The following is a 27,174-nucleotide window of genomic DNA, read 5'->3' as shown; positions in this document are numbered from 1 at the left end:
CGACAGGCCCATGCTACTACTCGGCGAATTCAGACAGGGCTTGGTGCACCAGCCCTGTAACTAATTCAGATGGCAGCAACACGCTCTCAGAAGAGATTTTCTATTTTTGTACCCAAATGGCGTACAAATCAGCCGCGGCACCAACGAAACATGCGACTAACGAGAGATGATGTAACAGCGAGCAGCGACATCAAACACCAAATCTAGAATATTTTTGAATTAAAAATTGTACGCAGTAACAGCACTGTTTCTTGGAGAACCATTTTTGTAATTAGTTTTCATACACAAACTTTTTCCTGTGCTGGCGTTCTGAGTTGGACTGGCGTGAAGTGGCAAATCCTGAGCAAAGCCCGCAAAGTAAATCGGTGAAGATGAGTTAAGCTTCCAGGCTCAGTGTGTTTGGGGATATCTAGGTCAGTCAGGCAAATTTTGTACACAGTAGGTATTCCCTAGTTAAGCACACAGCTGGAGAGTGTAAAGATGAACCGGAGATGATATGACAGATTGGGGGCAGTGAGTTTCTCTTGCTGGAGCTGGTTTCTTTAGGCTATTGAATATTTAGATGTGGAGAGGATCTGTACTTCACCAGAAGAGTGTGGGGCATGTGGATTTACAAAGCATCATTCCATTGCACTGGAAAATATGCTTCTGCATATCTGCCAAAAATCAAGACTTTTGGTGGATCAAAAAAAAAAAAAATCCCAAGACCGAGAAAGAAAAAATGAAGAATATGTTTTGAAGAAAAAAATATTTTGTATATTTCTATATTTTTGTATTATGATATTATCAAAAATAGACGGAGGAGGATCTTCCCTATTCAGGAATAACATGGTATGCATGAACAAGTTATCTGAAATGCCGCATATGTGACATAAGTTTTGAATTGAACCCTCAAAAATGTGCCTGGATCAACATAAATTGAAGAAAATGAAAGAAAGAAAATGAGCACGTTTGGTGTTCACACACTAACCAGTATAGCAACATATCATATACTTGTTTTAGTAAGTAAAATATTCTTCATATAATCTGTGAATAGGTATATCACGAATGCGTCCAAAGCAGGACTATTTAGCAGAGTATGTAAATGATGGATGCCCCGCAAGTATCATGAAGCTCATTGAAATGCCTTGAAGCGCGTAACTGCCGATCTGACATTAGCATACGCAAATTAGAGCGTGATGAACTGCTTTTCTATTAGGAAGCTGAACACAGAGAAAAAGTAGAGCACTCTCCAAACTGGCATTAATAATGGCTGACAGACTATTGATTCATTCCTTTGTTTGCGTCTTGGTTGGCAAATGTTTTCGATAAAGCCATACACCAATTCCCTGCCTGTTTCTGTCCTCGGCTGTACAAGATCGACACTTAAAAAGAATCTACAAAATTTATATACAAGTTAAAGCTACATTTCTACAGGTTTCTTCAATTAGTTGGTATATTGGTTTCTGCCATCTCATATATGTATACAGCTTGCTTTATATTTATTACTTAGATGTATGTCAGCATTAAGCGAAGGCATTACAAGTTCAAGTACAGTATACTCTATTTACAATGGCTCAAAGTAGCCTAACTGTGTTAGACAGTCTTTTTGAGTGACTGGGTAATATAACACAGTCAGTTCTGGAGAGTGGGACTTATCACTGGTTTTAGAAACAGTCCTACGTTTACTCATTCATTAATAACAGGCCAACCAGTGCACAGAAACAAATGCAAATCCTAAAACAGTCTTGCTCTAAATAAAAATGTGGCCAAAAGGTTAAGTTAATAGTAATTCTGAGGTAAAATTAATAATAATAATAATAATAGTAACAAAAAAAACAGGAATTATCTTTTTTTAAACATCTCTTTATAAGCGCTTGTAAATTAACCTTAAATTGTCTTTTTCCCCCTTGTATTTTTACTTTTTTTCAGAAGGAAGGAAATGATGGGAAAAATGGAATGGAATGGAAAAAAGAATCCACCTGAGCCCAAGCATGAACTCAACTCCACGTCATCTGCAAACTGGGCTCAACACGTCAAACCCACTAGGCCACAACTCGGCTGCATTTACTCTCAAGGCTCAAAAAATAAATATAAAATAGAAACAGCACTCCTGAACTTTGCACCTGGGTAGCCTCTGTGCCTGAGTAGCTACCACCCCGCCTCCACCCGAACCGGCTGCTGCTGCTACATAGTCCGGGTTTCATGTGGGTTGTGTGGAGGAAACCATGGCGTTACTGCGTTGTTTGGAAAGATCTTCTCTGTGAAAATGCGAGGCTTCCCCCAGAGGAGCTGGAGCCTGCTGGAGCCGGTGCTGAGTGGGCGGGAGTCGCACGGGTCTCATGGAGTGGAGGTCTGAGCTGGGGCTCCAGGCAATCTGGCCAGACAGCGCCAGTTTTAAGGTGGTCATCATCTGTGGTGGAGCTGCTGCTCTGATCTGAGGGCAGCAGGGTCTGGATCATGATGGTGTGTATGAGAGGCTCGCTTCAACCACGGAGCTCACAGGGTTCTTGGCGGTTCCTAGCATTATCCATTCTTGTCGGGGGCTTGTTTTGGCTGTGTTGTTTTGGCGTTCCAATTCCGCAGCTCATGAAGTGGGTGTTCATTGTCTTCTCAATATCATAACAGAAAAATATTGTTTTAGATATAACTATGAATTAAATATTCTTTAAAAATATGGACTACTGAAAAATCTACTTAGTTAGGAGCATTTTATTCTATAACTAATTTAGATTTTCCACGACAGTGTTTTAATTAAATCATTCCACAATTATCCACAATGAAGATTTTTCTTTTATAGAAATCCCCCATTTTTAGTTTAATTTTATTGAATAAACAGACAAAATGTTATAAGTCATGAAAAATGCTGTTTTTGTCATTATGCTGAAAAATAGCTCTTGGTACTTCATTAACTGGACTCATTTGTCTTAAGCATTGCCCCTAGCCTGCTGAGGTTAAGCATTAGGGATGTGCTCAAATCCTCTAACACCACAAATAATGATGATCGATAACTTCCAATTTGTAGGTTTCTATTTGAAAGTATTCACAGGCTATATAGCCTTAGAAATCTCATCTTTCTGAAATTCATCTTACTTTCTTGAGCGGTCTAGTATATCACAGGGGCAGATTCTGTTTTGTACACACACGAGTGCCATTTCTACCAGTCACAATCAAACTATAAACTCCTGCTTTTTCCCGTTCTCTTTCAAGGGCTGTCACTCTATCCTCACAGCTGAGCATGCCATAAATTTAATGTTCAGAAGATAAAGGCTCATGGTGCCACACTCACACACACACACACACACACACAAAAAGTACCTTGCAAGGTCTCTTATTACTGAACAGATACTTATCCATCAACCCACACACCCCCCCTAAACACATTTACACATTTCCCAAACTGCATGGTAATGTTAATCAGATCAATACAGTCTGCGCTTATAATGCATTATCAATATACAAAAACAATACATTTCTGTCAACAATATCAATCATTACCTCCAGTTTGATGTCTATATTCCCATAAAGTCCATTTCTTTCATTTGGTGAGTATGAGCCACAAAGGGCCCATTAAAAGATCATTAACTGTTCTGTGTGTCATAGACTTCATTATTTAACAGTGCAAATGCAAACACCTTGGATCAGTGCCAGCCTATCCCCGTTCATGCCTGATATCAAGCCAGTGCAGCTCTTTCTGTTTCTGCTGGACTAAATCTCCCTTCAGCCTCACAGAATTCAGAGCTAATTGAAAGGTTCAGAAAATAAAAAGCTTTCTTGACACAGCTTATAAGACATTTTGAATCCTTCTAGACTTTGATTCATAGAAAGCGTACAAAATATAAGAAGATTTATGATTCATATCCAAGGCATTTGATCTCAGAAATAGGAAACTGTTTAAAATAAATTATATATCTAAATCAGTGATTTAATTAGATTAAGATAAAATAATTTAAATATGTTTTAAGAATACTTATTCTGCTTAAAACTTTGCGGAGTAAGCCTTGTATCTTGAATGCTCAAGTAGGGTGTCGAGGAGAAGTACTATTACTCCTGTAATAAGCAACTAAAAGCACTTTTTCTTTCATTTCTAAAAGCCATTTTCTCAATGAGAAAAATAAATAATTTTCTCACAATTTAAAAAATATTAATAATAATAAAAAAACATGTAATTTTTGTTTGACTACTATTTTTGTTTGAAAATAAATAAATAAATACATTAAACTGATTAATGGTGCTGATTAAATATTTTATACATGATGATGGCGTTCATAAATGTTAAAAAATACAGTAAAAATGTGTGTAAAATACTGAAATAATATTATCGACTTTAAAATAACTTTTTCTAATAATATATTTTGAAAAATTGATTGATTCCTATGATGGAAAAGCTGAATTGTCAGCAGTCATTTCTCAAGTTACAGTGTTCATTTCTAATATAACATATTTCCAGCCAGCTTATTAAAATATATCAGTAAATACAGGTTAAAACATCTAGTTGGAAAACATCCTATATAAACATAGTAGTCCCACAAAAAAATGCTGGAAACAGCATAGCATGTTTTCAACATTTGGAAGTGAAAAGTTTTTTAAAATTATAATAATATTTCTGAATCTTCTATTTTACTGTACACTTATCAGCCAAATACAGTGAGCTATAACAGACTTGCTTGAGTAAAACGAACTTCAAATATCAAAAATAAATCTTTCTGTTAAGCGTTTGACCTCTGGTACATGCACACAAACACACACACACACACCACGCTTGCACCTCCAACAAAGCCTCAGCCTCCAGGACTTGTGGTCTCCAAGGCTGCTGTCTTATTACTCCTGGCACAGGCCACAGGCGGGTGACCCTCGGATGAGACCACCTCTCGGGGTAGATTAAGCGCACTGCCTGCTGCGAAATTTAGGCGCAATCTCTCGGGACTCTGCGCCAGCATGCTCTGTTGACATCACAACATGAGAGCTGTGGTGGCGGCGTACATGGCCGGAGTGTCTCGAGGAGGACTGTGGTCAGTGCCACTTGCGTGGCGAAGGCAGCAGACCCATCGAAACGCAACCTAACCTGAATCGCAGATATAGTAAAATGCTTAATCCAGTCCATCAATGCAGTTTTTGGATCGAAAAACGCAAACAGAATCAAAGTCTGGTTAATTATTTTGTGTCACAAATGAATAAACAAACAAGCTGGGAGGAGAAACAGAACAACTGTTGTCAATTAAACACTTTACATATATCTTGTTTGCGTGTTCTTGGGGATGAAAATAGCTGGCAGATAATACAATCAGAATTCTGCACAATCAGCCACTGGCTGTTGCTGACCCCGCCGAGGTGTGATGAGAAGGTTCACCGCAGGGGACTGAAGAAGATCGTTTTGGATGAGGCTTTATCATCCAGTAAGGTCCAGCACTGGCCTCGCTGTCAGCTTTCTGACTCAGACTATCAGAAGCGCGCCATCCAAAGACAGAGACAAAAATGCTCACAGTTACTCTGCAGTGGATGTCGTCCAAACACGAGGAACTAAGCTGATTAAAATAATTTTAAAAAGACCAAAATAACTAAACTTCTTTTCTTTAATTACAGGCTACAAATTAATATATCTGTAATTTATAGTTTAGTAGTATTCCTGTGATGGCAAACAATTGTTTTAAACAATACTGCAGATACTACATAAAAATCTAAATTGGAAATCATTTAATTTTGCTTTATTTGGTGCTCAAAAAAGCTGTTGTTTTGTACTTATAAATATAACCCAAAACTTTTGACATAGATCCATATCATTATGCTGCAACTAACTTATCTAAACACCAACAAATCCATGCATAAATAAGCTGACAGTAGAAAGAAGCCTATTCTTATTTTCAATCCCGACACAGCACTCTGCATTACCTCTTGCTAAAGTCATTCCAGGCCTGAAGCAAGCAGCATCCACTGATCACAGTTTTACGGCATGTTCCTCAGGCTGCTTTACAGTTCTCTTGGGGCCCAATATGTAGAAGGTGTTTGGTAATCTATGAAGCGTGAGCGTCCCATTCATGAGAAAAAAAAGAGTCTCTGAAAAAATTAGCCAAATGACATTATGCAATCATTTATGATTCATTTTCTGAGTGCCTTTTGGGCCACACTAAATGGACTAAATCGTACTTGTGGACCCTTAATTTCAGAAGAATATTGCCATTGCAGAGGAAGCTGATCCTCTCTGTGACTTCTGTTCTAACTTCTGGTTTAGCCTTCCACGGAGGCTATGGTGTATGGGTTTTCAGAAATTGCTTCTGTTAATGTGCAGTTTGCAACCACATAAATCTGAAACTTTACACTTTTTCATTTTAAAGTGGCCAGTCACTGAATTGTAATGCTTATGTAATGCCATCATATATCATCAGTTTGAAGTTGAATTTACAACACAAATAACCAGTGTGATACAAGATTTTGGTCATTCATCCTACCCTCTTTTCATTTTAGCTCAATTTTCCTTATTTGCTGCTGCTCAACTTTGCATGTAGGAACAGAGCTTCGATCTCTCCCTTTTAATCATTCCTTCAGAAGCCTTATTACATTAGACCATACAAAGAGATAATGAAGCATGTCATCATTTTAGTAATTACTATATATGGAAACAAGAGTAGGACAGTTAATATCCAATGATGATATAAATATATGATCAACTCAGGACGCTGCAATTAACTTTTTCACTTTCACATGTCATCTCAGGACCTCATAAAGCAGTAAAGAGGCAAAACCTGAACACTTGTCGACACTTTCAACTCACTTTAACCTCAGTGAAGTCGTCATGTCACTGCACCCAACAGGCTTTGACATAAACGCATGCCTAGCACATTACAGCACCACTAATATTATGAATTGCTTCAGAAACACAATTAGACTCTTATAGTGGAGAAGGTTTCCTGCAAGGGCCTCAACGGGCATTCTTTAACTGCCATTCCAGTGCTGTAGAATTTTAATTAAAAGTCTAAGTATTGTCAGAGGAACTATTTGATTCCTCAGCAGACTGTGGGTATGGAGAACTCCAGTAGATGGCCTGGTGGTCAATCACCTATATTACAGAGGGCAACACTTTCCAGCAAGGGCGCATGTATTGAACTGTCCGCATAACTGAACTAGGCATAAAAATGAAAGCATGCGGATAAAAAAAAAAAAAAAAAGTTAGAAATTATATATCTTTATATGTATATATAATATATATAATTTTTTTATTTAATTTTTATTATTATAATTTTTAAATGTTTAGATATACAAATCTTGTACTACTATACACATGGTAAAGATCATGAGGCCGTCCTTCAGGTGTGTGGCCTTCCACCAGTCTTCAGATCTGCGGTGTTTACTCAAAGGATGCACCTTTTGAGGACAGCTCTCGAAGTCCGACCCATGTAATCAAACTTTGCAATGGCCTCAGATCTGCTCCTCTTAACTCATATAGAGAGAAACAGGAAGCAGAAATAGCACTCGATAACCTGTTTACTGAAATTATGTCAACAATCCTTCAGAGCTTCAAGCACCACATGTTCAAATCACAGTAAATGCTCCCAGTGGTTCTAAGCAAAAACACACACTCACTGCCCATCTTGAAAGCTGGCGCGATATGGCAAGTTCTCGGAGATAACCATTTGTCTATCAAACTAAAGCACAAACTGCTCTATGAAGCCGCTGACGTGTGAATTTTGAACTTTGCCGGTTATGTAGGTAAGGTTGCACCGGTACATATTTCACTTAGTGTGTGAAAATCAGCAGATTTTTACACAAGTATAAATTCATCCATTGTGCATTCACTGATAATAATCCAATAAAGCAAAGGATAGCAAAAAAAAAACAATAAGATGAAATGCAAAATGTCATTTACAAAAACAAACAAAACCGAAAAACAAACCCAGAACAAGTCCAACAAAAGCAGAAGCTTAGTTTTGAAGCAAGAAGTATAGCAACAAACTAAACTCTCGTATTTGAATAAAAAAAAAAAAAAGAAAACATGGATCCCTGAAATATGTGTTTTAGACTTTGTTTTGCCACCCCAGCGATGGCATTCAGTGTGATCAAGTCAATATAACATGGATCATGTTTATTTTAGAACCAAATGACAGATCATGAATGATCAGCAACAACAAAAAACACTGTTCAACAACGCAGCTTGAAAAACTGGCTTGTGCACAGCATCTAATGCAGGATTCCCTTATGAATAAACTCACTAACTTTTGTTTGTCACCCATGACGTGTTTTTATTCTCAAATGAATCCTGTATACCTTTAGCATCATACAGACTCACATTCATCAGTTAAGGATTACATTGGATGTGATCTCATCTTTTTTACCCCATGGGACCTGATGCTTTGACACATTTTTGTGCAGATGGGCTGCTAAAAATGCACAGTGGACTTTTATCAAATCCGGTCAAATCTGCACCAGCCAAAACAACGCAGCCACTGCAATGCATGATACAAATCAGTTCACGCCTTCCCCAGACACTTGCCAGGGCAAACAGACAATTGGAGATCACATTCAGGAGTTAAGGAGATGCTCACAAACAAATCAATTAGCGGCAGGAAATCCTCTCCAAGTCGACTAGAAAGCAATCGGTTCATTAGGGTCTCCACCAGGGGTGAAATTAAATACAGTATAAGCATGTGAAGTGGAAGGAAAAGAGGAAAGAGATAAATGGAGAGAGAAAACTGCGGCCTTTGCAATTCTGTTGTCTGAATTGTTTACCATTGTAACTGCACCTGATTATGGCTGTTGAAGGCTTAGAATCTGATTGCGATTTCCGCCAGCATGCGATTAACAGGGAAGATTGCGTGCGGCGCTGTTTTGGAGCTAAAATGCGTGACTTCAAACAGTTACTGAAATGTGCGCCGCAGGCGGCTGGCAGCTGATGAAGCTCTGAGGAAGCTGATTTGAATCAGAGCACGGGATCGAAGCAGAATCATCAGTGCGGATTACAAACGCACTTTGGCGCATGCGGCGCCACATAATACCTTTATTTGTAACTGCGGCAATAGACTGCAACGCCGGAAGCAACGCAAAACATGATTACTTTTGAGATGATTGTTTCAGCTCGAAAATTCCACATCACCTATAAAATGGTATTTTTTGGAATGGAATACTAACATACACTTTTAGTTGTACCACATTTCCATGCAACTTGATATTTATAAACTTGAGTGTGCGTATATATTATATCTTGAATTCTATTTCACCCTCATATCCTTTTAAACTTTATTATACTTGCATTTCTTCATTCTGCACTTATAAAAAATAAATATAATAAAAATAAATAAATAAAATATTTTCTAGAATGCTTACAAAAGACAATTTCATTGATTTTCATATTCCACAAGATAAAATAAGTCATACGATTTTAGAGGAGTGATTAATTATAATATAAATATTTTTGGCTCAACTATTCTCTTAATTTTGTTTGTCATGTTTAAATTCATGATTAGCACCAGATATCATTCACTTCAAAACTATTACACTACATATATATAGCTGTATGTGTTTCTTAATATAATACTATAACATCTTTTTCATTTCACATATATGAAATAATAAAGTATTGCTAACAGTCTGCCTTTTTAGGCATGATACACAATCTCTAAAATAGGGCCAAAAATCAAAATCTTTGTTTTTCGAGATACAAGTGGCCTACGCTTTGTCTCTGACTTTGGAGCACTGACATTAATGTGAGAAGTGTATGAACAAATTAGTCTATGCAACTCAACGATGTCTGTGCTGGGTTGAATAAAACCCTTATTTTTATTATTTCCTGTAGATGTGAGACAAACAGCTGAAGACCAAAAAAAAAAAAAGTGCTTAAATGAAATGCAAATGTTTGACCTTTCTAAATCAATTCGTTAAGATCAGGATATTATTAGGACAAAAATAAATAAGATAATAAAACCTTTTGCAATATCATTGTATAAAGGCTATACCAAAATGAATATAGTAATAGCTAACGATAAGCATCAAACATTAAGCTAAAAACTGCCACTTATGCTCTTAATTTAAATAAGCCATAGAAAAGCGCTACAGTAAGTCCCTGAATGTTTACCGATTAAAAATATACAATATGTACTGCAGCATTCATTTGTATAAGCTTGTGTAAATTTTGGTGTTTTGGTCTATTTGTGATTGTTAAAAGGGCACTCCTTGTATTGGTTGAGAACAGAACCATTTTAAGTGAAACTGAAAAAAACAACTTCTTGGAGCCCAGACAAGAGAGCTCTATACAGAGATTATATCATAATGTGGCTGGTGTTTGATTATGGCTTGAGAGAGAGCAGCTCCATCAATCAGTAAATGAAGAGGTGACACAAGGCTGCATGAGACCTGTTCACTCCCCTAGACAAAGAGACGTGCAGGAGAGGAGAAGAAAACAAAGTGATAAAGGAGAAAGGAGGCAATTAAGCAGAAGTAGAAGAAAACCTTGAGGCTGGAGAGAGATGAAGCGCAAAGATTGCGAAACTGGGCGAAAAGAGATGTTCAAATGTATTCAAGGCAATAGCGGAAACATACGGCTGGGCCAAGCATCATTTACATATGAGAGGAAATACAAGAGGGTCCAGAAGGGTGAGAGAGGAAAAGAAGAAAAGAACATGGAAGATGACATTTTGAGACCTGCAGGAAGCATCTCATAGCAATTTATGAATATTACCTTAGAGTTTCAATTTTAAAATCTGTCTTTGCCTCTCCTCAGGAAGCATCAGCCAGTTAATAAGGATACACACTGTGAAAGACTCTACACTAGTGTAAACTGGAGCTAAAAAGTCAATTTACAGCCTCTACAAACGGCACAATAACAGCTAAGGCATTTCTTCGTTATTTTTATAAATGGAAAAAAATGAAACCCTCTCAAAAAATTCCTATACAGAGCCACCACACCAAAAAAAGTATTTTTAATGTGTCATATTTTTTGCTTTTCATTTTAAATACATTTTACTAGGGATAGTTGAGTATTTTCTGTGACTAATGCCAAATACCCAAAATATTTTTATAGCACAATCAAAGTCTCACAGCCAACTGTGGTTGTATGAATAATATTTTGTGAAAACTGTTATGATCAACTGAATACAGCCCAGATGTTTCAAAGCCAGCTTTTGACATCTGATATCAGATATGTGGTGAAACATCATATTGGCACTTTTACATATACACACACCCAATCAGAAAGGTCAACTGTTTCTTTGTCAAGCTAATCCTTGCCCATCGTCTCTAATGCACCAGGGCAAAGTCATTTCAGTTTTCGGGGAAGCAATATATGGTCATTTTGATTTCTTTAAACCACCCCCAAAGCTGCTCTGCATATCTCTCATGTATTTCTATTGGTTCTGTGCTTGAAAAACTCAAATGCTGGTTTTAACATGGTCATTTGTAGTCTACTTTTGGCTAATGCAAACATCACCGCCACTGAAACAATGATATGAACATGCAAGCGCTGAATGAATCTTAAATGCCTATCTATCGCATGTGTAGTTGAGTTATGATTATCCGCTTATCAATGAATTACCTGGTTAAGCTGTGAGAACTGTCACTTGTTTATCACACATAAACGACCTTACAAAGAGACAGAGATGTTTAAACACAGTAACACAATGCTTCTGCACATGATATTTTCAGCAGTGGAAAAAGCACTTGGCAATTGCCATGCAAAAAGTAATCAATCAATATTTGAGATTTACAAGGCTAGCTTGTTTGTGATTGTTTTTTGGACTGTTTTACCATGGTTAAGAGTCTTTGGAAGCGATGTAGAGTAAAAGCAGAGTAACAAACAGCATTATGGGCTCACTGTTTTAAACAACAAAAATTAGTCACTCAAGTCTACAGGTAGTAAGGTCTTTTTTAAAATGAATATAACATTTAGTAGGGATACACTTGATTCTACTTTCATCTTATTACATAATACCATTCTTTGAATTTTCCTATTGTCACAGTATAAAAAAGTAAAAAAGTATAATAATTCAAACATTCTTCAAGTCATTGTATTAGAATACAGTTTACAGAGGATCATGTGACCTGAAGACCAGAGAGAAACAGCTGCTGAAAATTTAGTTTTGCCATCACATGAATAAATATTTTAAAAAATATATAGTTGACTATTTATACAGTTATTTATTTATAGTTATTTTAAATATATGTAACAATATTTCCGCGTTTTTGATCAAAATATAATGCGACTTTGCTGATATAATCTGTAATTAATCAGATTTTTCTAAATAATCAGAATCAGCATTTTAAAAAATATATAAATTATTTATTATTTAATAAATAAATTTAATAAATGTATAATAATTTATTATTAGTATTATTATTATTATTATTATTGTATTTATTATTATTATTATTATTATTATTATTTTTAATAATACTAACTTAAAGCAAACCATTTCCATCAAGCTCCTTGGATATATATATATTACTTATTGATATATTAGCATTATAATATTTTAGAACAACATTCTATATCAAACGATATTTTGTGAATTTCCTTCTCATATATACTGCTTTCAGCTATAGATTCAAAAAGTCAATAAAGAAGTTACTCCACTTTCTGACACAGGTGCTAAACTCCTCATTCATAGTGCAGCTCAGTTTAAACCACAGCTGGCTCTAATGGAGGAATATGACATTTTTAGTAACAACAAAATCAGCTGAGTCTAGAGCTCACCCGAGTACTCCTCTCCTCCCAGTCATACATTTCTCATAAACTGGGGCCGTCCAGAAAGCTCCGCTGGGCAGGAGAATGACCTGATGGTGGATGATGGTCTTGATGACTTCATTAACGCCAGGCCCATGACAGGCCACAGGGTCCTGACCTCCGGGATGGGCATCAAAGGTGGGTCCAAAACCAGATGGCAGATTATATAGGTCCATCATGTTTCTGAGTGCGGCTGTACTGAGACAGACCTAGAGATGAAGCGAAAAGTTCTTAGAGATGATGCAATGCTCTGGGAATTACAAGAAACTTTCCAAAAAACTTTCTCTCTTACTCTGCTGTGTCTATTTTAATATATTAATTCATAATTTTGTCTAATTCATCTCCATGTACCAGTGTATTATCTTTCCAGCTCATCTCCTGGGAAGTCTCTGGGCTGCAAATGAAGTTCAAATGAGTCAAACTTAGAACCAAAGAGCAAATGAAAGCGAGAAGAAGTCAGAGGGAAAAACTCATGATGTGAAATCAAATTCTTTATTTCAGTCTGGGAGGTGGGTGTAGGGAAGCATCAATAAAAGCCAGGAGAACAGGACAGGTATAGTACAGTACAGACTGATGGGATTTTATTCTGGCATAAATATCCTCCCTAAAGCCCTTTTGCCTTGCTTGCCTCCCTTGGCCAGTGTGAGTATAAATTGAGCAAGAATAGTGGGGCTGCTGAATAGCTCTTTGTAAATATAATGAATGTCTTTGCTTGCTTGACTGCTGCTATTCATATAAATGGTGATTTACAGGAGATTTTACAGACTAAAGACAGAAATGCTGAAGGCAATGTGGTGAAATTGCAGTTAGCATCCTTTTGGTATGTATCGTTTGTGACTGCGGTCAAATAATAGTTTAAAGTATTACCATGGAAAAGTTTTGGTGAAATATAAAACTTACTGGTTTAGAAAAGCAAACAGAATTATCGCATAATGATGATAGTCTGAGAGGGTGACGATGTCTGCTGGATGTGGTGGGCTCTTTCGCAGATGATTCAGCTCTGAAACAAAAGCGTCGACATATAAATATTTAAACAAATTTAAATGTACATTCAAAATGTACACACCTGCTGGTATTTAATGTTTTATGAATAGAACCCAACAAAGCTGCATAATTTGATCAAAAGCTACAGTAAAAATTTAAATATTCAAGTGCTATTCTCTATTTAAATATTTGCTAGAATGTAATTTTTAGTAGCCATTATTCTAGTCTTCAGTGTTATGCAAGTTTTCAGAAATCATATTAATATTCTGATTTGGTGCTCGGAAAACATTTCCAAATTGTATTATTACAGAAAAGATTCATGCCTTGTGTAAAGCCATGATACTGATACTTTTTTCAAGATTCTAACAAAATAGTTATCTGAAACTAATGTTCTATAACATCTAGAAAATGTTTACTGTAACTTTTATAAGCTATATTGTACCCAGCAGATCAAAACAACAACACATAGCTAGCATTTCTCTTAGCACACACCTTTCCCAAAAACAATATAAGGAGCAACCATTAGCTTTGTACTGTAAAATTGCTAAGATGAAGCCAAGCACCAAGTAGGAAACATACAACAAATAAGCGAACTGTGAAGTAATATCAGGTTTAATCACTCTGGTGACATTTCAACCTATCCTGCAGCTGAAACTCACTTGTAGTGGAGATCAAATCAGAAAGCCTTAGGGGAAAGAGGGGTTTTCCAGTCCTCTAGAAATACAGCTTGAGAACACATTCACGAGTTGATATCATGGTGCACTCTGATCATCAGCAATTGAGTCCCTCACCTGAAATAAATGGTGGAAAAAATGAGACATTTGTAGGAGAAAAAACACACAAAATATATAACATAAGAAGTAAGTTAAGAGGTCTACTGTAGCATAACATCTATGTGACGCATAAAGTGTTTTTTTGTTTATCTTGCATGCATCCCTTTTTGTGGCTAAAATCGCTCCTCATTAGACTGAGTAACCCAAAGACATGATGAAACAAATCCAGTAAGGTTCACAGTCTGAGTTACCTGGCTACCAATATCAATTATTACTATTTAAGAATTTTATTTGTATTATTTTACTGTACTATTTCTGGAGTGTCTAAATATTTCCTGCTGCAAATAGAATGATTTTGATGTATAATAATCTTAGAAAGCGGCTTATATAATTTGATCATTATTTGTCAATATCAAAGCAGATGATTGTTTATATCACAAACATGAGCTAAATGTAGAATCAATTTGTTTCCCGGAAGGCATTTCCCAAATGAAAGGCATTTGAATCCTACCACCAAATTTGATTTTCTGATGCATTATTTACACCCTCTGCTCAACAATGATGATCAGCGTTACAAGAAAAAACATTTTCCACAGTTGAAAGTATAAACAAAAGTAAAGGGACCTAACCTCTTTCAAATGAATTTTTAATATCGTTGGCTCCCGACCTGAATCCAGGAACTTCGGAATATGCTGCTTATTGTTGCAGCCCTGGCACGAGAAAATAAAAAACGCCGTTAGAAAACTTGTCAAACGTGTTGCATTACTTCAGTTCAAAACTAATATCGCACAGGAGGAAATGCAACATTTCCATCTAAGAAGTCACTTTTTTGGCACATATGACTTTTGCCAAAGACATTTCAATCATTTTCATTGGATCGAAGAGAGCACTTCATGATCTCAAAAGAAATAACCTCAAAGAAAAGTAGATTAGGTTCTTGTTAACAATCTTGAGCCAGCAGAGAATAGAGTTTATAGCATTATTATTTTCTGCCTTTGACATCTATAAAAATTTATAGTCTCTGGCAAACAACAAATCATCAATCACAGCATATTTAACCTTAAACCAATGTCATTCTCTAAATTCACAGACTTTAGCTTTACACAACCAGATGGACTTTGTATGGAACTATTTCTAAAGTACCGGATCATAAACTTGCAACAGATGAGTCCTTATTCAAATTAGCATCTGTGTCTCTTTCTCTTAGTTGAGTATGTGGCGCCTCTGAATGATAAGGATGTGTTGTTTTGGAGAGCTCTCTAATGGTTTCAAGTGACTCCTGAGTCTAAGCATGTTTATCTGCAATCGATTAGTGACCTTTCCTTGAACAGCTTACCATATAGATTAATGTATCGAATGGCTCTACACCAGAGAATGGGTTGACCTGGGTCCTGAAAGACAACAATCATTACAAAATGGCACCAATGTTTTCCAGAAAACTGTAACAGTTTAAAGGACAATTCACCAAAAAAATGACAATTCTACTTAACCACACCTGACTTTCTTCTTCTAGGGAATAAAAAGAAGAAGAAGTAAAACAAAACTGGACTCAATTAATTTTTCACTTAGTATGGTCAAATACCATTTTCCAAATATTTTTGTAAGTCGTGAATTAGACATTTATTAAGCATGAACAAATGGTTACTGAATCATCATTTTAGTTGATCTATTTCCTTTAGAAATTTTACTCATTTTTCCATAATAAAAAGTAGAATAAATTAAAAATGAGTATTTACAAAATCCTTTCTCTAATAAATCTAATGAAATATATTTCTTATCAACATACCAGGGCTGGTATCTTAGAGATATCCATGCAAGAAGGGATCATGACCAACTAAAGCTAAACACTTTATCTCTGTAATATTGAACAGTTTCTGCTTGTGAATCTCGAATTTGAATTAAACCAGCTTTTTCTGTGTAAATGTAATCTATTTACCTTTTTTGTATATCTAAACAAATATTTATGAAAAATTTTTTGTGTATTAACTAGATGCTAAACACTGGAAATAGGAAAAACTGGTTTGGTGCACCTTTAAAGTAACTAATTTACTAGATCTTTAAACCAGAAATATATACACAGCTTTAAAAATAAGCCTTTTCCAAATTGTTTTAGTAGAAAATAAAAACAAAGAAACATTCAAGCATGTCTGTCCTCAAAGCCTCTTACAATAGAAAAGTTCAGTCAAGGCTGCTAGTGGCAATTCATCCCCAGAGTTCACCAAGAGAAGAAAGCTTGTTCGAATTTCTCTCTTTGAACTTAGTGAGCTTAGCCTTAATGTCATTTGTTTAAACAAAAGTATTACAGCCCTTATCTGAAGAAAATTAAAGACAGTCCATGCCTGCTATTATATTCTACAGTACCCTGATTGCGGAGTCTGTTTACGATCTCCCCTTCGGACCTGCAAAGCAGCGTAAGGAGAGCAGAGCAGAAGAGAGTGAAGAATTTGAGAAAATCCACGATTAGAAAAGGAAGGAGGCGACCAGAATGCGCCACAAAGGCGACAGTCAATATGTAGTGGTGACTGCGATGGAATAACACATGCAGCGTGACTGCTGGAATGGCATAATGAAGATTGGTAGAAGCATGTGGAGAAGCGATGATACCCACATGCGTTTAATTTTCTCTGAAATTTGTGGCTTTTTAAACAAAATGCACTGAACTCTAAAGCGATAATCGACCACTGGTTGCGTAAATTCGCTTATTGACGATTCCCTACAATGACTAATGGGCCTGCTGAGTCTCTATTTAGGAAGGAGAGACATCAGCGGCCACCATTATCTATCTGCATCATACGCCACCTGGCGAAAGGCAGAAATGTAGAAGCTTAAATAGAGGTGTGTAGCGTGTAGGTCAGTGAGGAAAAAAACTGACAGAGCTTCAGTCATCCCACCCAGCCCATCCAGGAGTGCTGTTAGCACCAAAGTCAGTGGGTACCTTAATGAAACTCTCCATATTGCCGTTAAACCAGCTTATGGTTATAGATGGGAGCAGAGCCTTGGTTTCCACGCAATTTCTGTGTGGTTTTGGGGAAAAGGGTTGAGAGTCTGAGGAGAATGGAGATGGGTAGATGGAACCAAACACATATACAAAACACCCTTTTATATGACATATTGCAGTTTATCAAAACCAGAAAAACCTACATAGCGAACCATACTGCCATCTATTTGACTCTTACTTATGTATATGGGGAAAACAGTTGATAATGAGGGCTTAAATCAGCAACGAGCATTGGTGTTATTTGTTCTTTAAAGATCGTAATTACATCCTAATGCTTGTGACCTCAAATTAACGATAACAACTGCAGAGAGTTTTCTCCCTATAGGACCCACTGAATCAGGTCCTTGTTGAAACATTTAGCTATGGAACATAGCTGCTGTTTTGACAGACGATCAATGAAATCAAAGTCAAGCGTGACATGGCTCTGTACTTTGGTTTGTAAGCATTATTCAGGAGCACAAGCACAGAAGCTGTTCCTTTATATTTTGCTTAAATAATTAATAATTAACGAATCGAGAGCAATTTGGATGTTTTTCGATGAAACTGCATAGTCATAGAACTTGAACAAAGACCAGTTCTCTTTATTATTTGGACCTGAAACGTATTCTATCATGATTTGGAAACTCGTCTAGCTACACTACTTACAATTTCATGTCAAGTACCAATATATATATATATTATATATATATAACAGCACGTTCATTTAAATAAAAGGGCAATATGGATTATCAATAAGCAACACTGATGCAGATGTCCCATCAACTGGAGTTCAGAAGAGACCTGCATCTGTTTTGTGAGGGCTCTATTCTCAGCATTCTCCCACTGTCAGAGGACATTCTGGATAACCCAGCATGAGCTGAGCCTGCCAGTGACAGCTTGAGGACAAGTCACCTTTTGGCCGTCATGCAATATCAAAAAGTTTTTTTGTCCTCTCTTGCTACCCTGCTCTGTTAAGTGTTTACAGGATGTTTGTAGCTGAACATACGCAAGAAATGGGTGAAAATCATCTCTTTTAACCTAAAATGGCACAACAATGATTTGCGGCTGTGGTAAAATAACACTTTATAACAAAACACTAAAAACAGTAATCATGGTTATAAATAGTGAATATGGATGAGAAGTATTCATTAACATGGACTGAATCTTATTCTTATGTGACTCAATGGCTTAACAAGTACAGTCTCTTTCAGAGATAATTTCATTGGACAAAAATATTAAGAGACTGAAGTAAAAGTATATCTTTACTCATAAAAAATAAAGAGTTTTCACAGCTATATAGAATCTTAACATTAGAAAGTTCCAAAAGTGGGTTTCAAAGGTAATGTCACATTAAGAGCAGCTCTGGGTTCCCAAAGTATCCTTCAGTGAACAGTTCTTAGAACAATTTCTTAAATCCTCTCTATCAAGGACATTTTTGTGCAATAGAAAGTTTCAAGGATGTTAAATATTTTCAATGAATCATAGATGCCAATGATCTACCTTAGTTTTGAAGCGTAAGATATGAAGAAATGTCCAGCAAAGAACCTTGCAGTTCTAACAACCTTTGTTTCTTAGTGTATAGAAAAACATGCTAAAAATCTATGCATTTACCATTATAAAAGGGAATTTATGTGATGAAGGTTTCATAGATGGTAAAGTGTCTTCATGTAACCACAGATGCCAATTAAGAAGCTTTGTTTTGTTTTTGAAAATGTGAATTTCATCAGCAGCAGAATTTTCTTACCTTGTAGTTCCACATTCAGGCTCTTTCTCCTAAAAAGAGAGTGGAAAGAGGGAGGAGTTAGAAATGTCATTATAACATGATCTCATGCGTGGGTTCTCAAGCTCGGTCAGAGCATACTGAGGCTATCGTGAGGAAGTGGCCAGTGCTGTGAAGATGAGATGAATGGGTGAGCAACCACACAGTGCTTGAGACAAAGTAGCACTGGTCACACGTAGGAAACCTCTGGAAGACCCTGCGAGTGTGTCAGATGGTCTGACAGAAAGAACCGAGGCTAAATGAGTGAGTGTGTGTGTTTGTGTTTGTTTTTATGAGGTGTGTAAGGTTGCAGGTGTGCATCAGGGATTCATTTCACACTGGTGACACTGGTAGATGTCTGAGTGGCTCACTAGTTTCTTTGTCCCGATGTCAGTGCACTGAAAAGGAAGTTCTTTGTTTATCACCATCATTACAAACAATGAAAATATATACATGCCCACGAACAAATATGAGACAGAATGGTCAAAAGGACGAAAAATAATGCAAAGAAAGTTTTCAAATCATTCAAATGTTTTCTTTTTAAATAGAAAATAAATAAATCAATAATAATTAATAAAAATAAATAAATAAATAAGATGAAAACACACTGTAGTCAGAAAAGGCCCGATAATAATAAAGTTAATATTAACAAAATAAAACGTAAAACAAATAAAATTAAATATAAAAAAAATTACAAAAACTAAATACATTTTTAAACATTGATTTCCTTCACAATGTTAGCACGTTGCTAGTTATGTAATCAGCTGGGTTGATTGTTAGGTATTTGCTTTTTGCTATATCATATCAATAGGACATTATATTTTTCTTCTTTGTAGGTATAGGATTTTTTTTTTCAAATTTAACTTGTGAAATGTGACAAAAAGTTCAAAACTAAAGCACACCTCTGCTCAACAAGTTCTACAATCTGAGAGTATCATTCATGTCATTTAATTTATATAAATTAAAAAGACAGTGATGCAATGTTACAATTTTTTCAAAAAGCACGTAAAACTAGTGCAATAAAAATACATTGTAATTGTATTTGAAAAACTGGGAAAAATGACAAAGTCATCCCAAAATACACACACCTGCCCTATGCAGATAAAGTTTTTCCAATTCTGAATCACCATGTAATGAGGTGGAACCACTAATGTTTCTACATGAGTGCTTCAAGATGTAAAGTGGGCCTCAAATCATTTCATTTCACCCTAAATCTGCATATCAAATGGAGTGGTTCCCATGTGCCTTTGCTGTGCCCTCTAAAATCATTCCAAAAAATGAAAAGGCTTTTGTCTTGCCAGCTGAGAGTTAAAAAAGACTCAGATCCTTTCCAATCACATTTCTGGATAAGCGGTTTGGGAGGATCTGGTTTACAAACACATGTAAATAGGGAGACAGTTTATTCTTCCCGTCACTCATTTAAATAAACATGAGCATTTAAGCCAGGTGGCTGGTGATATAGCAACCCTTGATAACATTAATAATAAAAAATTAGATGTGCCAAACTAATTGGCTTAATGAATGGAGGATCAATTAAGTGAATAATTTAAAAACATGACGCATACCTGCTAAAATCATGTGATAAACTCATGTATATATGCACTAATGCACACACCTAGCCTAGCCCCTGAGTGTCTGGTTTTACAGAGCCAATGGGTGAAGTGTGATTGAGCACATAGTCTGAGTGAGGAAGAGGGCAGAGACTGGTCCGCGATCATATCACGTGATGGATGGCTGGACTCAGCTGGGGTGTCCCAGTGTGCCGTCATTAGATTATGAGCTGCTGCACAGGCAGCTGCTAGTCCCCGGTGCCACTAGCTGATTGATTGGGCGTAAACTGCCCGTGGTAAGTGACAAGAGGCCTTATGGGAGATGCAGCCATGAAAAGCAGGATCTTTCTAATCATCTTACAACAAAGGCCTTATACCTAAAGGAATATTCAAGGTAATTTTCAACTAAATGTCTATGGATGGCATCTGGGTCCCTCAGTTGGTAAAACAAAAGCATGTTCACACAATACCACATGTAGAATGGCAGCCTGGCTTTTTTTTTTGTTAAATCACTTGGATTATTTATACCCCCAGAATACTATTGCTTTAACAACATTTTAGTCTTTCTTCAGGCATCTGCTTCAAAAGGTCTTTGATTTACGACATTATTACTTACTGAAGAAAGCATTTCAAAATCTACAAAATCTAAAACATGGGTTTAATGTTTGAGTTAGTTACATAATATCAAGTGACAGATTGGGTATTTTGCACAGAAGGGTTAACAAGCAATCACTAGTTTTATTACCACTTAATGTTTTGCGTTATGGTCATATTTTAAATGTTTAATCCCCATTTGTATCAACAAACTGTAAACATTCAGTTAAAAATCACCCTCTCATATTGCTTATACACACAGCAAGGCTATACCCAAGATAGATGGCAGTGAAAAAAATTACATTTGATTAAATACTGTATATATTTTTATATAAAAATTTTTATATAAAATTTAATTAATTAAAAATCTGAACTATAAGTATTACACAACCTGGAGTTAAGTGCCTATTTTTGCCAGCTTTAAATTAGACAATCAGACACAAAATAGAAAGAATTTTCCTGAAATGGCCTTAAACTATTGACCCTCACTTACGTTATATATCATCTGTCCAGTGAGTTTAGATGCATTCATTATACAAACTTTTGAGCTCACTCATGTAGCTACAACTTTCAATTTTATATCAACAGTGATTAAGTTGCCATTAGATGCTGGCGCTCAGCATTTCAGAAACAGAAACTTATTTATTAAAACAGACAACTCACCTTCCCCCAGTCTGTTTTACTTGAGTCATGCTTGCCTGTGAAGCTTAATGATGAGGATTACTGCGCGTTCAGGTACTCCTTGAATTTCTGCGACACAGATGAAGCGATCAGTAAGCTAGCATGATTTTAATAGGATGTGACTAAATCAGGAAGCGATGTGTGCTGTAGGCAACAAAGAACAGATTTTGCTGTGCTTGCACGCATAAATTCAATCTGTTCCAATAGAGGATTTAATTTCCGTCTCATTGGTGAGGCATGGGCCTTGTCACGAATGTTTTTGGCGGATTGGTACGTGATGACTGAGTTTGGACAGACAGATAGGAAAGGCAAGAAGTAGACTTTGATATCAGTGTTTGCAGAGATGATTGTGATAAAGAACCATGTATTAAAGATCTACTGATAGTGCAGAGACCTGAGGACAGGACTTCATCTTTAAAAGCATTATAAATGGAAAAAATGTCTAAAATAACTAATAATTAGGAGTGTCAATCGGATAAAAATGTAAATTCATATACTGATTAATTAATTAATAATTAATTCACTATTCAATAAATGTCATATAAAATAAGATAAAAATAATAACAGTACTTGTGTGTAGCCAGTGCTTATGGTCTGAGAGAATAAGGCTACTCACAGTGAAGTAAGACTTCCGTCTCCTGCTGATTAGCTGCAAATCTCTTAGCAATGTTCAATTTGCTCAGCATGTAACTCTCCTGGAAACCCGCAGTTTGATGGACTCTGTGGGATCGGCTGTGCTGAGGCATCTGATACATCAAAGTCCTCCACTGTCAGCATGTCTTGCTCCAAGGTCTGCATGAAGTGGCATCAGGGTCTTCACGCACCTAATTAAACATAGCGCATAGCCAGAGCAGGGATTCAGTAAAGGTGAAAAAAGAATGAAGTATAGACTTAAGAATATAAGATTACGTAAGATTCACACTAACAATCAGTTATTTTAAAAGAAATGTATGCTTTTATTTCACCAGGATTGATGAAATAGATCAAAATCACCAGTACAGAATGTATGCTGTCCTTTGAATTGTCTTTCAACAAATTGCTTAAAACTAATCCACGGTGTTCACAAAAATATTAAGCGGCACAGTTATCCTCATTCATACTAAAATTTTATGTGTCTTGAGAACCAAATAGTCATTTTAGAATGATTTTGGAAGGATCATGTGACACTGAAGACTGGTTACTAATAGTGGTTGCTAAAAATTCATTAGCTAAACATTTTAAAATATATTTAAATATAAAACAGTTAGTTTATTACAGTTTTTTTGATGGCAAGCACCCAAATCGGTAATGAATTACACCGTATGGCATCAGCATATTCATCGATCTGTTTGTCATGAAACATGAAACATTTGTTTCTGTCTCAAGAGTAAAAATAAAAAGGCAGTAATGATAGTCCAAAATAGGAAAAGAAGATGTGCAGAAGTGCTTCAATAATTACACATTTCTTTTGTGTATATACACTAAATATTGTTCACAAGCACGTACACACAACCACACATACAATTCATATGTTTCATGTTGTTGTAATATAATCTTGGAAGGCAACATACTGACCTGACATAAGCAAAAAATGTAATGTTAAACCTTGAATATAATATGAGCACTTTTAAAATAACATTTCAATGTGCTCACTGTTTATAATAACAGGACTGCAATAAGTTATGCGTCTCTGTGATACATTCAAACCCACAATATGAGCTTAAGACTTGGAAACATCCAAATAAAAGTATTTGTCTAGTACACGAGTTCAGAAAACAAATCACAGGAAGAAAAAAAAGTGCAAAAAGAGCTTCTCTTTTTACTTTAAACTACCATGTATGTGTCAGTATAATGCATATCGCCACAGTCTTAAATGTGTTGCTGCTTACTAGAATGCTTATGCAGGCAAAGTTATTAAAACCTCGAAAATGTGCAATAAAGAAAAGATCTCAATCTATTTACATATTTTTTGAAGTGTAATCGATGCAACTAAACCACAAGTGATATTTGTGTAGTGCTGCATGCGGCTCTAAAACTACCTAAACCTTTATACTGGTACATTTGACCCAGGGACTATAGATCACTCCAATGTATGAAATCAAGGATTGTCTCAATGCTGTAGTGACTGGTGTATAAATCATTTGAGGCTCTCACCGATTAATGTTGCACATTTCCTATATGACACAAAATCATCAATTACTAGCTGGTTATGAGACACACAAGTGATAAGGACAAGATATGAAATCATCAATGAACACAGGCGGGAGCTATTACAAAGTCCATTAGCAGCTGCATACACTTAGTTGGTGTGGTGAGTTGCGTTCGGCTCTCCCAATACAAAAAGTACCCTCACAAAGACCAAACATAGAGATAACTATCCCATCCCAGAAGATACACACACCATTAACAGATGAGAAGCTAAAAATACAGTCTCAGTTCCCAAGAAAGGCAGACTAAATTGCCACGAGTTTGATTGCTAAGCTGAAGTATTCTCTGGAGTGCTTTAAAAATGGTTTTAAAACAAGTATGTGAGTAAAGCAGAGGGCTGTTTGAGAGCTAAAGGCTTGTGTGTGAGAGGCAGTTGGGCTCTCCGCAGAGTGATGACTCACACTAAAAGAAGCTGACGAGTCTTTACACCGGGCAGGTGTAAATAAAACTCAATAGTTTCCAAAGCATGTGGTTGCAAGAGAGGGATCTGTATAGCATACAGATGTTAAAGTCAACAGGAAACAGAGTTTGCAACCTATTTTACTTTTATAACATGACATTGCGCTTGAGTTGAAAGATCAAATAGAAAAATGTACTATTATACTACTAATTTTTACAGTCATTACAATAGGAATCCATATGTTCTGGAATTTCACATTTGTGAGAAGGACTTCCCCACACAGATTTTGCAACAGGCTCAGGTTTGTCACACAGATTTGCTGCACTGAAAGCCTTTGACGTGACCGATGTTACCAGTGAATGAAAGATCATCTCTTTCATTAGTATAATGTTGTACCTTCTTGTATGTTCTAGCAAAGAAAGCTAGACAGAGTCTGTAAATCAACAAACTAGTTTTTATATGGTTTAAATCTGAAATTAAACTCTGAGAACAAAGTGGATTATACAGCTGCACTCTAACAAGCTCTGAATATCTCTCAAGATTCAAAAGCCTTGAACCACAAAAAACTGTGTGAATCAAACAACTAGATCTTTCACTGGAAAGCGCTCAGTGTAGCTGCCTGGTGCCGTATCGAGTAAAGCTACCATACCGTAACTTTGTTTCCCAGAAGACACTGATAAAAACCTGTACGCTCTGACTTTTGGAAATTAATTAAACCAGTCAATCAGATTGGAGCTAGCGATTATTTTGGTATGCAATATGCATCACAGTCAGTGAATGGTTTTGGTTGTTTGTGTCTGAGGCTGAGACTGAATAATTATTTCTGAGAGAGATAGACCATGATAAAATGTTGAATGTAGTAACTGTGATGATTCTTGTAAGAACTTCTCTTCTTCAGTGTATCACGTCCCCTGTGTCCGTTCATCAGCAGTACAGAACAAATTCAGGCGCCTGGAAGCAGCAGTCGGAACAAACCACCGCGAGTGAAATCAAATCTGGTTTATTCAGAATGCAGCTTAACACAGAAGAGTAAACCATCAGCTTATATAAGCCCTTATATGGGGCGTTGACCTCTATTGCATAGCTGGACATGCCTCAACTGCCCACTACGGAGGGACAAAGACAACTCCATATCTCGGGTTGAAGATTCACAAAACTAGCAGACTAGAACAAAGCAAGTCTATATAAGGAATGAAAGACTACAGAGTTAGTAGAGTAACCTGAAACTATACCTGCAGGGCGAAAAGGGACTAGAACAATTGTCATACCTTGCTCACACACACACAGTAATAGAGAATTAATTCTCTCAATTCTTACCTCCTCATTCTCAATCTTGAGCGTGGCCAAGCGGGACTGCAGCTGGTGGTAGCGCATCAGAAGCTCGGTCTGGACTGGTTGTTGGGCACTCACCTGGCACACCTGAAACAAACAAAAACAAAACACAAAGCCATTTATCTCTGTCATGATCTGTGTTGAGGGCAAGTTACTTTAAAAATAATGCATTACATTATCTAGTCACTTTTTATGCAAAAGTAATGGATTACATAACTTTTGTGTTACTTTTGTCACCTCAGCTGCACTTGCTTATTTATTATTAATAACAAAACCCAAAGTTATATTTTTGGCATGTGCAAAGACCTTTCACTCAAAAGCGGAAATTAATAAGCCTCAGCCTGAAGGATTTCTCCCAATTTCAATTAAGGCGTGTAAGAGGTGATTGAAGCGAATAACAAGTAACTTGTGTGACTCTTTTTTAAAAGTAACTGCATTTTATATTTTACTAGTTACTTGAAAAAAGTAATTTTGACATCTCAGATTTTAATTAACATTGAGTAGGCCAATATTATTATTCCTGAAAGGTCAGTTCTGTGAAAAATTCAAATTCTGTCATTGCTTACAAGAATGTCTTTCCCTAACTTAATAATGACTTACATTTTGTCTGCTATTTTTCACAAAAGCTAATGTATAACCACTATGAACCACTTTAATTGAAGTTTTACAGCATGTTTTTATTATATTTCATTACAAAAAGTAATAACCAGGATAATCTTCAAAAATCAACTTTCGTGCTCCGCTGAAAGAAATCATATTGACTTGAAGGTGAATAATAACAGAATTTAATTTTTGTGTGAACTGTTCCGATAATAAGATGATATTAGGCAAGTTGAAGGGTAGATACCTCATCTATCTCCCATGTGCGGCAGAAACTCAAATCGCATGGGTGGGCAAAAGACCTGATTATGCATGTCCATGATCTTGTGCTTGTCGCTCACGAGGGTCTAGGTTGTCCACAGCGTTCTCAATTATGTCCAGACCCTCATGGCGAGAGTCTCAGGTTATACTCAGCAGACAGATACGTTCTTAATGTAAAGCGTGCCAAGCTAGCATGATACCCGAGGTCACAGCACTGTAGAAAGAAGAAAAATGAAGGATGAGAGATGAAAAATCTCACAGCAAGCCTGAATGACATTTAGAAGACCACAAATCCAATCTTTCTTTCTGCGAAGACAGTATAAATGAAATTGTATTTGCCAAAATGTTTCCATGGTGATGTCTATTTTTAGCAGTCACGAGATTTCACATT

General features: G+C 36.4%; 1 protein-coding gene and 1 pseudogene across 1 annotated transcript in view; both read right to left on the bottom strand.

Annotated features, from left to right (window-relative positions):
* LOC122334574 (NACHT, LRR and PYD domains-containing protein 3-like) overlaps positions 1-27,174 on the bottom strand; it is a 498,320-nt gene that overhangs the window by 145,320 nt on the left and 325,826 nt on the right. The window lies entirely within an intron of this gene.
* Positions 2,183-27,174, bottom strand: part of LOC122341688 — a 59,236-nt pseudogene continuing 34,244 nt past the window's right edge.

The sequence above is a fragment of the Puntigrus tetrazona genome, chromosome 3, assembly GCF_018831695.1.
Source record: "Puntigrus tetrazona isolate hp1 chromosome 3, ASM1883169v1, whole genome shotgun sequence".
Taxonomy (NCBI): Eukaryota; Metazoa; Chordata; class Actinopteri; order Cypriniformes; family Cyprinidae; genus Puntigrus; species Puntigrus tetrazona.
This window is presented reverse-complemented; position numbering and strand designations above follow the sequence as displayed.